Raw genomic sequence first — 13,057 nt, 5'->3', positions numbered from 1 at the left:
CTATCATCAAGCCCCACGCTATAAAGCATAGCGGCAGGAAAAGTAGCGATAACCCCTGTTATCGCTACTTTCCTTACGCCTGCTTCAGGACTGACTTAGCCATGATATCCTATGGAAGGTGGATATCATGGCTAAGTTTGTGAGTCCCTATCATCAAGCTAACGCCACATTGCGTGAGATTATCGCTGGGTTTCCAGCGATAAACTCACGTTAGGCAGTTAGCGCTAGGATTTTTATCGCTCTTGAGATAAGCGTTGCTAATAGCACGCTATCTCAGCAATAAAAATCCACGCTAGCCGGCGATAATTATCCTAGCGCTAAGTGCGCTTAGCGATAATTATCGCCGGTTGTTGCTGATATGCCCCTTTATGCTATACTCAAGGTAATCAAAATATAGGCCTCTCTCGCAATGTTACTTCCGAAAGCTCTTTTCATGTTGTTCACCCAAGGCATGGTGATAGCTCCACTGTCAAGGCAGACATAAAAAGCACTGAGCACAGGGCGCAAATTATTGGGCGCACTACCACACAGGAGCATTGCGGGGTACAAGCCGTGAAGACTTCCCCAAGAAAGGGTGGGCAGCCAGTCTTGGCTTCCCACTGAAGCGTGGTAGATTGGATGAGTGCTTCTCTAACTGCATATACCAGGGCCCCACAACCTGGCTTAAGATATGCATAGGAGAGTACTGCTTGTCCCCGGCCCTGGGGAAAGGTAGAAACCCCTACGCAACAGGGATAGAGTCAGTGACCATACTCACCCCCATGGGGACTAAAAGTTCATGAGAAAAGGCTATTCTAGAGCTCATTTGGAGACCTGCAGCCACTGCAAATGCTTAAAATCATAAATTTGAAGTAAGAATTCATTTATCATTCTCCTCTATGCAGCATCTTCTTATCTGTTCATAATATGGACTGTGATTCTTATCCCTTACTTTTCTCGAATGATTTTGAAACTCCTTTGGAGCAATATTGACTTGGTTTTAAAAACTTGGCACTATAGTTGCTGTATGGTTGCCCAATATCTCTGCCGTTCAGCACGCATACATAAGGGTAAAGATGTTACGTAACATCCAGAGCTGCCCACTCAGTAACTGGGGAACCAAGTTCGAGTCTCGGCGTCGGCTCAACATCCAGTGATTCTGGCCAAATCACTTAATCTCCTCGTGCCCACTTAAAATAAATGTCTCCTTGTGTAATGTAACTGGTGCTCACCTCAAGCGCTACAATACCTTCGGGTGAGTTTGCGCTATATAAAAACTGCAACAGGATAAAATTAACACTGGTCGAGTCGTTTACTGATGCTGTCTGTGAAGGTCAAAAAACAATCTCTCGCACACGTCATTCCGTTTAATCTCTGTATGCAGCAAGGTAGCTCCGCGGCAGCAATGTGATGTGTGCGCTTTTCTTCCAGTGTACTCAACCCATGCTTAGCCTTAATTTAATAATTGTTGACCACAGTCTCTTGTTCACCACCAGATGAAACTCATGGCAAAGCTTTGTTTTACCAAGAGTGCATTTCCTTTTCTGCTTCTGACATCAAACCTGACAGCAGGGGGCAGCATCAATTCGCTGGTTACTTGTCCAACCGGATGGATTTCCAGGAGGTGTTGTTGACTTGCTTCAAAGCGATATTTCTTGTAATAATTGTTGCTGCTTTTAAAAAACACGTCTCTCAAAATACTTGTGAATAACATCCTAGTCAATATAAGTGAAAAAAGCTTGCTACTTATGCGTATTCTGGTGTGGAGGCGTTCAGTGCCAGACACCGCACAGTGGTTCAGGTTTGGGGAGCTGTAATCCGCGGTTTAATTTCCTAACTCTAAGAAATATCAAGCCCTGATATTGTAAGGGCTACGAAGTGACTTCTGTGAAAATAGTCACTACATACAGACAGGGTCGGAATGGGAAAGAAACTAGGACAAGGCACTAACATAAACAAGCGCGTGTCTGCCTTGTATAGTTGCAGCGCACGGTGGGAGCGTGTGAGGCAGAGAGGAGACGCCATGTGCGTGCACATCGCCTGTCCGTGCGCGCACATGGTTTGTCTCTCTTCGCACACCAAACCCAGAACAATAGTCTCGCCAAGGCGAAAGCAGCGCATGCGCTGCATTCGCTAGGCAAGACCTAAAAATGTATACAAATAGCAGACAGAGCATCTCACCTACAGACAGATAGGCACACGAAGAGCTACATGCACTGAGGCATAAAGACAGACAGACATACATAGACCATAGCATGAAGACCAACATACATGCAGTAACCCAAGCACACAGACTTGCAGGACGGTATATAGCCATCACCACACACAGACCTCAGATTCAAAGGATCACAGACCTACACATAAGAGACTCACTGATACAAACAATGCACATACAAGCCCGCAAACAACACATACAGTCTAATAACTCATTAGAAGGGATACAACAGACCAGTGTAATAGGGATGAATGGATACACAGCGGATGCCTAATTATTCCTAGAGAGATTCAGCCCCTATACGGAAATTCTTTGAAAATACTTTAGAAGGACTTTTTCATGCCCATCCAATACTTTACAATCAACAAGGCAACCCAGTGAAGTCTGTTTGACCATTTAGTTCCTGGCCTCTTTTTTATAAGCATAGACATGCAGCACGGTCCTTCAGTAACTTCCTATTTTGGGACTAAAATATGTCAGATTTAGGGCTATGAGATCGCCTTGTATACAATACAGGGGATGTTTTCAGTCAAAGGAATTCTCTTTTTGAAATAGGCTTGATTGTTTCCAAACAGCTTGCAATATGCACACAGGACCAGATTTACTAAGCCGGTTGTGTGTGCTTGCTTAGAAGGCAAAGGCTTCAGTGAGATTTACAAAGCCACAAACGGGGTGATCTGTAAGTGTCTTACGTGGCTTTGCAAAGAAATGTAACGCAATGGAGCAGCTAGTGCCGCGTCATGATACATTCCGAACTGGCAGACTCCATGGCACGAGCGTTCGCGAGACTCCACTCATGGATTTCATGCAGTTCCATATTTACAAAGGTTCGTAAATGTGGGAATGCCTCAGTTTGGCACACCTCCCAGAGGATGGCATAACAAGGAGAACAATCTTTTTTTCTCCTTGTGATTTCTTGTTTCTGTTCGTGATGCATTCTGCATCATGCACAACAATGGGAAAATGCCTCTTTGGATTGTTTTTGTCCAGGAAGGCACGCCTTATTGCGCAAAAAACAATCCTACCCGTAGCACAGGCCTCCTTGCACTAAGGTGCTAGGGTGCCTGCAATGGCGCTAGGGCGTACGCAGGAGAGAGCAGGAATGCGCCATATCTTTGTAAATATGGAGTATGTCTCATTGCTCCCTGCCACTCAATCCAGCGTAGCACGTTCCCTTGCTGCACTGCATGAAATAATAGTAAATATGCCCCACAGAGATGAAATAATGAGATGAAATAAGCTTTGGCAAAGACTCAAAACCAAAGGATTACAGTCATGGCATCTGTAGTCTCATAAAGGTCACAGGCTGTTCCTATGCCCATAAAACAATATAGTAATACAATATATAATCCAATCGCCTCTATTTTAGCTTCCTGGTCAACGGTACCAGAAACCCAGATTTCAGACAGCTCTTTTCAGTAGGAAGTAGAGAAGTTGTGTGGGTGTGGCCATGAATTTGAAAGATTGGCCCCTTTAAAAGAAACCTTATAATGTAATAGGGGACATTAAGCTGATATGAAGCTCATTAAGGGGTCTGGGTGTAGTGAGGAGAAATTGGTTCAAGCCTACTATCTGTCTTAGAGTTGTAACTAAGGAAGGACTTACATATAGGCCTGCATTCCCCCCCTTGGGCTGTTGTTTTCTGGTCACTGGTATCGTACATACAGATCATGATAATGGTAGTTTCTGCCTGGGGCTATCAAGTCATTCGGAGTCAGACATCCTTCCTGGAAAAGGTACTGCGTCCTTGGATTGTAGCACCATCAGAAACGTAAGAAGATGTTTGACGTATCGACAGGCCAACGGTCCACCGTGCATGTTCCCCTTGTATGGTGCAATCACCACGTCTGGAGTGAGAACTATCAATGAAATAACAGCCGTAGCTGAGTCCATCACCATCTGAACCCGTAATGTCCTTTGCCCATCCACCCATAGGACCTAGCAGTTCGGGCTGGATTGTTTCCATTGGAGCAGGGTCAAGACTGATTTGCAAATGGCTGGACCAAACTGAGGTGGCATGGTGAGCAAAATAACAAATGGACTGGAATGCGGCCTGAGTAATTATCAGTGACTGAGATTTATTCAAGCATTTCATCCATCACTTTTTTTGTATACTTGAGTGTGTCGCCCTAAATGTGCCAGGTATGCCCAGGCGTGGGTTCCGTGAACACTGTGCCACTGGAACCAAGCTATGTCTGGCTAAAAAACGCCTAATCAGGGCAAACCATTCCTGGGGTGCTTGTGTTCCAGTTCCGGGAGGGCCTGGCCTGGCAGTTCGGGATGGACTGTTCCCATTCGAGCAGAGTTAAGACTGATTTGCATATGGCTGGGTACAAAGTGAATAGGCGTGATGAGCCAAACAATGATGGACTAGGATGCAGCTGCGAGTAATCGCCAGTGGCTGACATAGGTTAAAGCATGCCACCCATCACTTTTTTTAATCTACTTCAGTGTGTCACCAATAAGAACAGAATAGAAAACTGTGTGCCTCAATGAGAGCTTCCCTTGGGGCTGCTTAGACTTAACAATAGTCAATCTCCATCTCTTTAAAGTAGGAATAACGTGACCCCTATGAAATCCTGGTAGCCCGTGAGTGATCCAAGACACTTCCTTCCATAATGGAGCAGTGAGACACTTCTGTCCCCACCCATATCAGAAAATAATTAGTATTTGAAGAGCGCTACTCTCGCTCCGAAAGGAGCCTACTGGAGCTGTGCAGGAATGTAAGTAGTGTTCAGAGCATATATGAACTGAATCAGGTTATTAGATAAGGGAGAAGCACAAGGAGTCAGGCTGCAAAGATCCAGGTTTTCAGTAGTTTCCTAAACAGAAGTTCTGATTCACTGGATCTGAGATGGCTAGGAAGAAGGTTCAATGCTCTAGTCCCAAGGACGGCAAAAGATTTACCACCTTTTGTCTTATACCTAAAGGAAGGAGGTTTAAGCACGTTAGCTGCTGAAGATCTGAGCTTATGAGCTGTACCACAAGACATAAATCTGGAAACTAAATATTTTGGCTCTGATACTCTGTCCGCAGGAAAACAAGATCCTGATTACGGAGGTGATAGAACACCACCAACAACTGCTCATCAACTCCACTGTGTCATTGGCAACTAAAAATGCAATATGGCAGTCCATCTTGGCCAAGGTGAATGCAGTCGGAGTGAAGTGCCAAGAAGCGCTGGAATGATGTGAAGCGCAAAACCAAGATGAAACACGCTAACAACCGGAAAGCATCAATGCAGACTGGAGATGGGAGTCCCAGCGCCACAGCAGGAGCTGGATGAGATGGAGGAAATGGTGTCCACAGTCATCAGTGAGGAGACGGTGGCAGGAGTTGGGGGACCGGACACTGCTCAACATGACCTGACAGAACAGCAACAGGGTGAGTAACGATTAGGAACTGGGGGGACGGGGGAGATGAGCACAATGGCACACATGCACAATTAAGTATAGCACAGTGCTCACCCACAATTACTCTGGATCATGTCCCTGATCTCCTTTGCATACCACAGCACACATAGAAACAGCAAGTATGCACCCGTCGACAATGTGCCCAGAGGGGGCCCTCCCCACATATCACTAATCTCACAACAAACCCATGCACATGTGCTGAACCCAGCAAAGCTACGGGTCCATGAGCCACACTGACAATGCAAGTGAAACTGCATGACGATTAGCATGGCTACAGTCCAATTATCATGACATGGTCCACACCATGACACTGAAGTGGCTGAGTGTGGACAATATCCGTAAAGAAGCAGGTCACAGTCTGACACATCCACGTGCACAAACAACCCCTGACGTCATCCCCCTTACGTTCATGTTGCTTATCTTGTGGGACTTGAGTCACAGGGTGCATCTCTGCATCAGGGTGGTTCATATTTGACCCCAAATGACACCTGAAATTTCATATTTGACCCCCAATGACACCCTGTTGTCTTTTATTGAACACCAATGACAGCCTTCATGTCCTGGTTTTGTACACATGTGATACGCTGATTAATTAGATTACGTACTACATTTGACACCCTGAAATGGCATTTCGAATACATGACACCCTAAACAGCCTCTCTTTACAGAGGTGACATACCCACCATCTATTTGGTATTCGCAAGATTGTCAGCACTTAATGTTGCACTTACACTTGGCAGAGTGATATGCTGATGCAGAGGACTGACATGCATACAGGGAATGTGTGTTGCAATGAATTTATTTGCACATGCTATTCATGTGGTCATTTTGTACTGTTCCATGATTGCTAAGGACAGTCACAATGTGACGTGCTAATGCGAAGAAATTGTTAATGATTGTGTTCCTTCGGGCTATTCCTGCTGCAGCTGCAGTGGGGTGTGGTCCACCTGCCTCATCTTCCTCATCATCGTCCGGTGGATCTGGCATTTGGATCCATGGGGCATTGGTGCGCACACATATGTTGTGCAATACACAACATGCAATGATCATCTTGCACACTATTTCTGGGCTGTACAGGAGTCTTCCACTTGTGATGTCCAGGCACCAGAAACGTGACTTGAACACACCAAATGTGCGCTCAACAACGCCCCTGGTGCGTTTGTGGGCCGCATTGTACTGCCTCTGAGCCGGTGTATTTGGGGCTCGGAGGGGTGTCATCATCCATGGGCAGAGTGCATATCCTTGATCACCTGTGAGAGGTAAGTGAGATTAGTGTAAATTGGTGGTTCTGCATGCTGTGTTGGCAGACTTACAAGTTTTGTGGCGTGTGATTTGTGCAACTTTGGGATTCATGTTTCCCATGTATTGCTTCTGGCAAATGTGCGGGATCAATGTGTAATACGTAGCCTCACAGCTGCTCCTCCCTCCCCCGAGCCTATTTACTTGGGTGACCTGCGTGGTTGCATCACTTGCACTCCTACAGCACACCATTGTCATGCCTGTCGGCGCATGTCGGCAAACCTGACAACAACATTGTAATGTTGGCAGTTGACGGTGGGCAGCCACGTGTGTGTAGGCCTATGGTAAGGATAGGGCGGACACAGATGTAGAGTTCAGGCCTGGCTGAACTCGCGCTGCAATTGAGGCTAGGCCTTTGGCTTATGCTGCAGCAATGAAGATACACACACAACAGTTGGCATGAATGAGCCAAGACCCCGAGCGGTCTTGCGCTCCTTTATTTATCCATTTGGGTGAGTCCGCCCTCCGGGTGCATGCTACATTGCAACATTGTCGATTAAGGGCCGGGTGGCTCCGACACTACAACAGAGACAAAAGCCATAGTTACTTTTGTGGCCAGGCCAGAACAGAACCACGCCCTGAGCCCAGAACTGAACCACGCCTAGCGCCCCGGGCCATTTCTTCACACTCCTCAAACACCTATGCGTGGGCCGCGGCCGTGGTGCTGGGATGTCGTGTGCTTCGGAGTACGTCTCCAGACGTTCCACCCAGGTTTTTTCATTTACATGCCTGGGACGGGTGGCCTTGTGACTGTAAAGAGCTCTAGTGGCGTTACCGAGGACATGCTGTTGGCTGCTGGAGGCGGACTGGTGGGGTAGCCCCACCGGACGATGACTTGTGGTGCACTAAGGTAGGCCCACCTGAAGATCTGAGCGGGTGTGCAGCCTGCGATGATGCAGTAGGCCTGGAGGCTGGACGATGACTTGTGGTGCACTGAGGTAGGCCCACCTGAAGAGCTGAGCGGGTGTACAGCCTGCAGTGATGCAGTAGGCCTGGAGGTCCGGACTGGATTTGATTGGTGTGAGACCTGCTGGACCGCAGTATAGGCCGGAGGGAGCAGTCAGCACACACAGAACTCCGTGGTGCGGTGCCGCTGGGTGCGCTGAGGGCCTGTTGTGCGGAAGCCAGTGATCAGCTGAGGAGGCTGCCAAGCTCGCGGGCCTCGAGCTTGAAGATTGCACCGGCTCGTGGTGGGCCCTCTGGAGACACGCCGATGGCGACCGGTGAGCAGTGAGGCCTGGGTGCGCAGGGGCGGGCAATCACCGCTAGGTGCCAGACGGGTCTGGGGACCAGTGGTAGTTCGGGCTGGACTGTTCCCCTGAGGCACAGGGTCAGACTGATTTGCATATTGCCATGTCTGAACTGGGGTGGTGGAGTGAGCTAAAGAATGATGATGGATTAAACCCAGATCAGTTGACTGGGGGTGAGTGCTTGCATTGTTCAACACTCCATCCATCATCCCCTTTGGATTTGCTTTGTTCGCCCTAAGTTGGCAGGGTATGCCAAGACATGGTTCCCTTGCTCACTTTGCCACTGGATTCAAGCTAGCCTGGATGATGACGGCTGATTAGCAAGAAACCAGTCCAAGGATGTTTGTTTCCGGTCCAGAGAAGACATGGCTTGGCAGTTCGGGCTGGACGGCTCCCATGAGGCACAGGGTCAGACTGATTTGCATATGGCCATGTCTGAACTGGGGTGGCGGAGTGAGCTAAAGAATGATGATGGATTAAACCCAGATCAGTTGACTGGGGATGAGTGCTTGCATTGATCAACACTCCGTCCATCAACCCCTTTGGATTTGCTTTGTTCGCCCTAAGTTGGCAGAGTATGCCCAGACATGGGTCCCTTGCTCACTTTGCCACTGGATTCAAGCTAACCTGGCTGATAACGACTGATTAGCCAGAAACCAGTCCCAGGATACTTGTTTCCGGTCCAGGGAAGACATGGCTTGGCAGTTTGGGGTGGACTGTTCCCATGAGGCACAGGGTCAGACTGATTTGCATATGGCCATGTCTGAACTGGGGTGGCAGAGTGAGCTATAGAATGATGATGGATTAAACCCAGATCAGTTGACTGGGGGTGAGTGCTTGCATTGTTCAACAGTCCGTCCATCATCCCCTTTGGATTTGCTTTGTTCGCTCTAAGTTGGCAGGGTATGCCCAGACATGGGTCCCTTGCTCACTTTGCCACTGGATTCAAGCTAACCTGGCTGATAATGACTGATTAGCCAGAAACCAGTCCCAGGATACTTGTTTCCGGTCCAGGGAAGACATGGCTTGGCAGTTCGGGCTGGACTGTTCCCATGAGGCACAGGGTCAGACTGATTTGCATATGGCCATGTCTGAACTGGGGTGGCAGAGTGAGCTATAGAATGATGATGGATTAAACCCAGATCAGTTGAGTGGGGGTGAGTGCTTGCATTGTTCAACAGTCCGTCCATCATCCCCTTTGGATTTGCTTTGTTCGCCCTAAGTTGGCAGGGTATGCCCAGACATGGGTCCCTTGCTCACTTTGCCACTGGATTCAAGCTAGCCTGGCTGATGACGGCTGATTAGCCAGAAATCAGTCCCAGGATGCTTGTTTCCGGTCCAGGGAAGACATGGCTTGGCAGTTCGGGCTGGACTGTTCCCATGAGGCACAGTGTCAGACTGATTTGCATATGGCCGTGTCTGAACTGGGGTGGCGGAGTGAGCTAAAGAATGATGATGGATTAAACCCAGATCAGTTGACTGGGGGTGAGTGCTTGCATTGTTCAACACTCCGTCCATCATCCCCTTTGGATTTGCTTTGTTCGCCCTAAGTTGGCAGGGTATGCCCAGACATGGGTCCCTTGCTCACTTTGCCACTGGATTCAAGCTAGCCTGGCTGATGACGGCTGATTAGCCAGAAACCAGTCCCAGGATGCTTGTTTCCGGTCCAGGGAAGACATGGCTTGGCAGTTCGGGCTGGACTGTTCCCATGAGGCACAGTGTCAGACTGATTTGCATATGGCCGTGTCTGAACTGGGGTGGCGGAGTGAGCTAAAGAATGATGATGGATTAAACCCATATCAGTTGACTGGGGGTGAGTGCTTGCATTGTTCAACACTCCGTCCATCATCCCCTTTGGATTTGACCAGCGGGCTGGGGTGCAGCAGGCGCACAGGATCGCGCAGGCACCACCGGTCATGGCGGCGGCATTGTTGCAAGGTGAGGGGCGCCGCCCTGGCAGACACGCCCCTGCAGGCGTTGACAAGATGTGCGCCAGGTGGCGTGTGATGTAGCCACCTTGTCGCCGGTGTAGATTTGTCTGTTGAAGGTGGTCAGCCACGTGTGTGTAGGCCTATGGTCAGAATATGGCGGACACAGAGACACACGCAGTAGTTTCTTTGGTGGCCATCCCAGAAGTGAACCATGCCCAGAGCCCCGGGCTATTTATTCACACTCCTACACTGGACTGGCGTACGCTGGCCCGGCCCACTAACCTCACGCTTACAGGGGGGGTGACATAGCCACATGTCCATGGTCTTCCCCACTGCCTGAGGTAACATGGTTGCGTCCACTGTCCACAACACTACAAACACTAGCAGTATATGTCCACATGGACATGTGTGTGCTCTACATACTCAAGACTGTCCAGCACATCACCCCCACACTTGGGCATTGTGTACATTCTTATTCATGGGTCACTTGCCTCCTTCGCACATTCTTGGTTCCCACCTCTCCCCACATTCTGCAATTGTGTGGCAGAGGGGCTATGCCTTTGTGGATGGTTTGTCTACATGTCTGGCCCCTGTTACCACAGTTACTTGTGTTGTCGTGTCTGGTAGGTGGGCATGTTGTTTGGTATCTTGTATGTGATTTTGTTATGTGTGCATTCCCACAGTTCTGGCTGGTCGTTGAGAATATCGCGAAGTGGTCTTATCGTACGTTTTTGGACAGGAACGCCTACTCTACATATGATTAGCGTTAGTTGTCGCTGTCAGCCCTGGCGATGTTTTTAGCAGCAGCTATCGCAGGTAAACTGACGATGTCTTGAATAGGGCAATAAATCTATCGCCACTTTCATGGCGGAAAAGTGCCATTAAATCGGCGATGAGTCCTTGAGAATATGCCCCGCAATGTAGTTAGCAAGATCTTGCAGAGTACTCTTTTATGAATAGGCAGCCAGTGTAGAGTCTTTAGGTCGGCTGAGGCCGAGGAGCAGCAGAGCAATTTCAGAACCAGGCGAGTGGCTGCATGTTGTTCTGTCTGAGGCTTCTGTAACACTTGCTTGTTGGCTCCTTCATACAAGTTGTTACAGTAGTCTAATCTTGATGTAATTAGTGCCTTGGCCACAGTCTGTCTAAGAGCAGGGGAAGAGGTCAAAGAACTTTTTGAGAGATTTATCAGGTTGAAACACATCCCTGCCACTGTGAGTGCTTGTGGGCGGAAGGAAAAAGAGGCGTCAAATTTTACGCTGAGGTTTTTTACCACTTCCACGGTATTGGGTGCAGGGGAGGCCTCTTCAGACCACTATATGGCCGGGTTGAAGGGGTTTCATTTCCCTACTAGCATGATCTTTGTCTTGTCTGTATTACATTTGGGGTGGTTGAGTTGCATCCACTGGATAACTTCAGTTAGGCATAGCTTAAAATTGTGCTACGACTCTGTTGAGTCTTCGTCTAGGACTAAGATCAACTGGGTGTCATCAGCGTATGAAGTTGTTCCAATATCAAAAGATGTTATCAACGAGATGAGTGGGGCCTTGTAGATGTTAAATGGTACCGGGCTAAGAGAAGATCCCTGTGGTAGGCTTGAGGCGATGAGTCGTTCAGTTGACAGATGAGGTCCTAGAATGACCTTTTGCCTATGGTCGGAGAGAAAGTACTTCACCCAGGCTAGGGCACGATTGGATATGCCACAACTTTTTATACGATACGAAATATTTGTCATGGGAAAGGGTGTTGAATGTGTCAATCCTTTGATGGTGTCAATCCTTCAGCATCTTTTCCACTATTCATACTACAAAATGCAGTTTGTGAACACAGGCCCATAAAGAGTCCAACTGTGGTCCTCATGCAAGACATAAAACATATCCCCGAAAGGCCACATGACCGTCACACTCTCATGTCCATATCCCTGCCGCCATGTAACACGCTATCTGTCCTCAAAGGTGATCAACCCCAAAGGGAGGAACCAACCTCCGTATAATTGTAGCAACAATTCAATACAACCGGCCCAGCATGTGCAGCCCACCAGTCAAATGTGCGAAGTGTGCAAGCAGACGGCTAATATATGAAGAATATATGGAGCAGGCACTTGAGGTTTCAGCAGTGTGTGGACCTCTAACATATGTATAGATGGAGACCTCAGATTATGTCTGATTCCCGTGCAACTAACAGGCAAGCTGGATAAGCGAATTCATGCTTTCCAATTACATCTACAGATCACAACTTTTAATCCTGTGAGGCCAACTCAGCCGCCCATCTTTCTGGGGTTGGTGATTTGAGCACCTTTAAATTCGGTAGTAGGAACACTCGTTATTTACAGCAGAAAACATTCAGAACCACTGTGAATATCAGTGCACACATTATTGGCTTCCGCACCCTGCATGTACATGAGGCATGCATATTACACATGTAGCAAAGGTCTGAATGCTGCACATATACCACCGGTCTGCATATTGTGCATACATTTGATGCGTGCCGCCTGTGCATGCAACGGAGGCCTGCATGCCGCACATATTCCACAGGTGTGCATGTGGTGCACATATGTGAGTCTGCACATTGGGCAAGCGCCTGAAACCTGCCTACTGTTTCTATATCTGAGGCTGGCATACCAGGCATGTATCCCACTCAGGCCTCAGGTGACATCAGTAAATAGCAAAGTCCACTGTGGAAAAGCAGTATAAAAAATCTAAAACCGGATCTTCATTATGAAAAGTTAGTTTTCCCAGATACATTGGAACAAATGCTACCTGTATACACTTCTCCATACCAAAAGCACTGAAAAAAGCTTAGCAGAGAGAACGTGTTTCCTCTTTTCCAGTCAGTAGACATGATTCTGCCTCCTCTCACATACAAAAGGTCTCTTGACAGTGTTCAACTGACCCCTGAGATTAGGTTCATGCCATATCACATATGTAACAAAGTGAAAGCAGCCTTAGTACACAGATACACAGATGGGCCAGC

The sequence above is a fragment of the Triturus cristatus genome, chromosome 7 (assembly GCF_964204655.1).
Source record: "Triturus cristatus chromosome 7, aTriCri1.1, whole genome shotgun sequence".
NCBI classification, from domain to species: domain Eukaryota; kingdom Metazoa; phylum Chordata; class Amphibia; order Caudata; family Salamandridae; genus Triturus; species Triturus cristatus.
Note: the sequence above shows the minus strand (reverse complement) of the source record.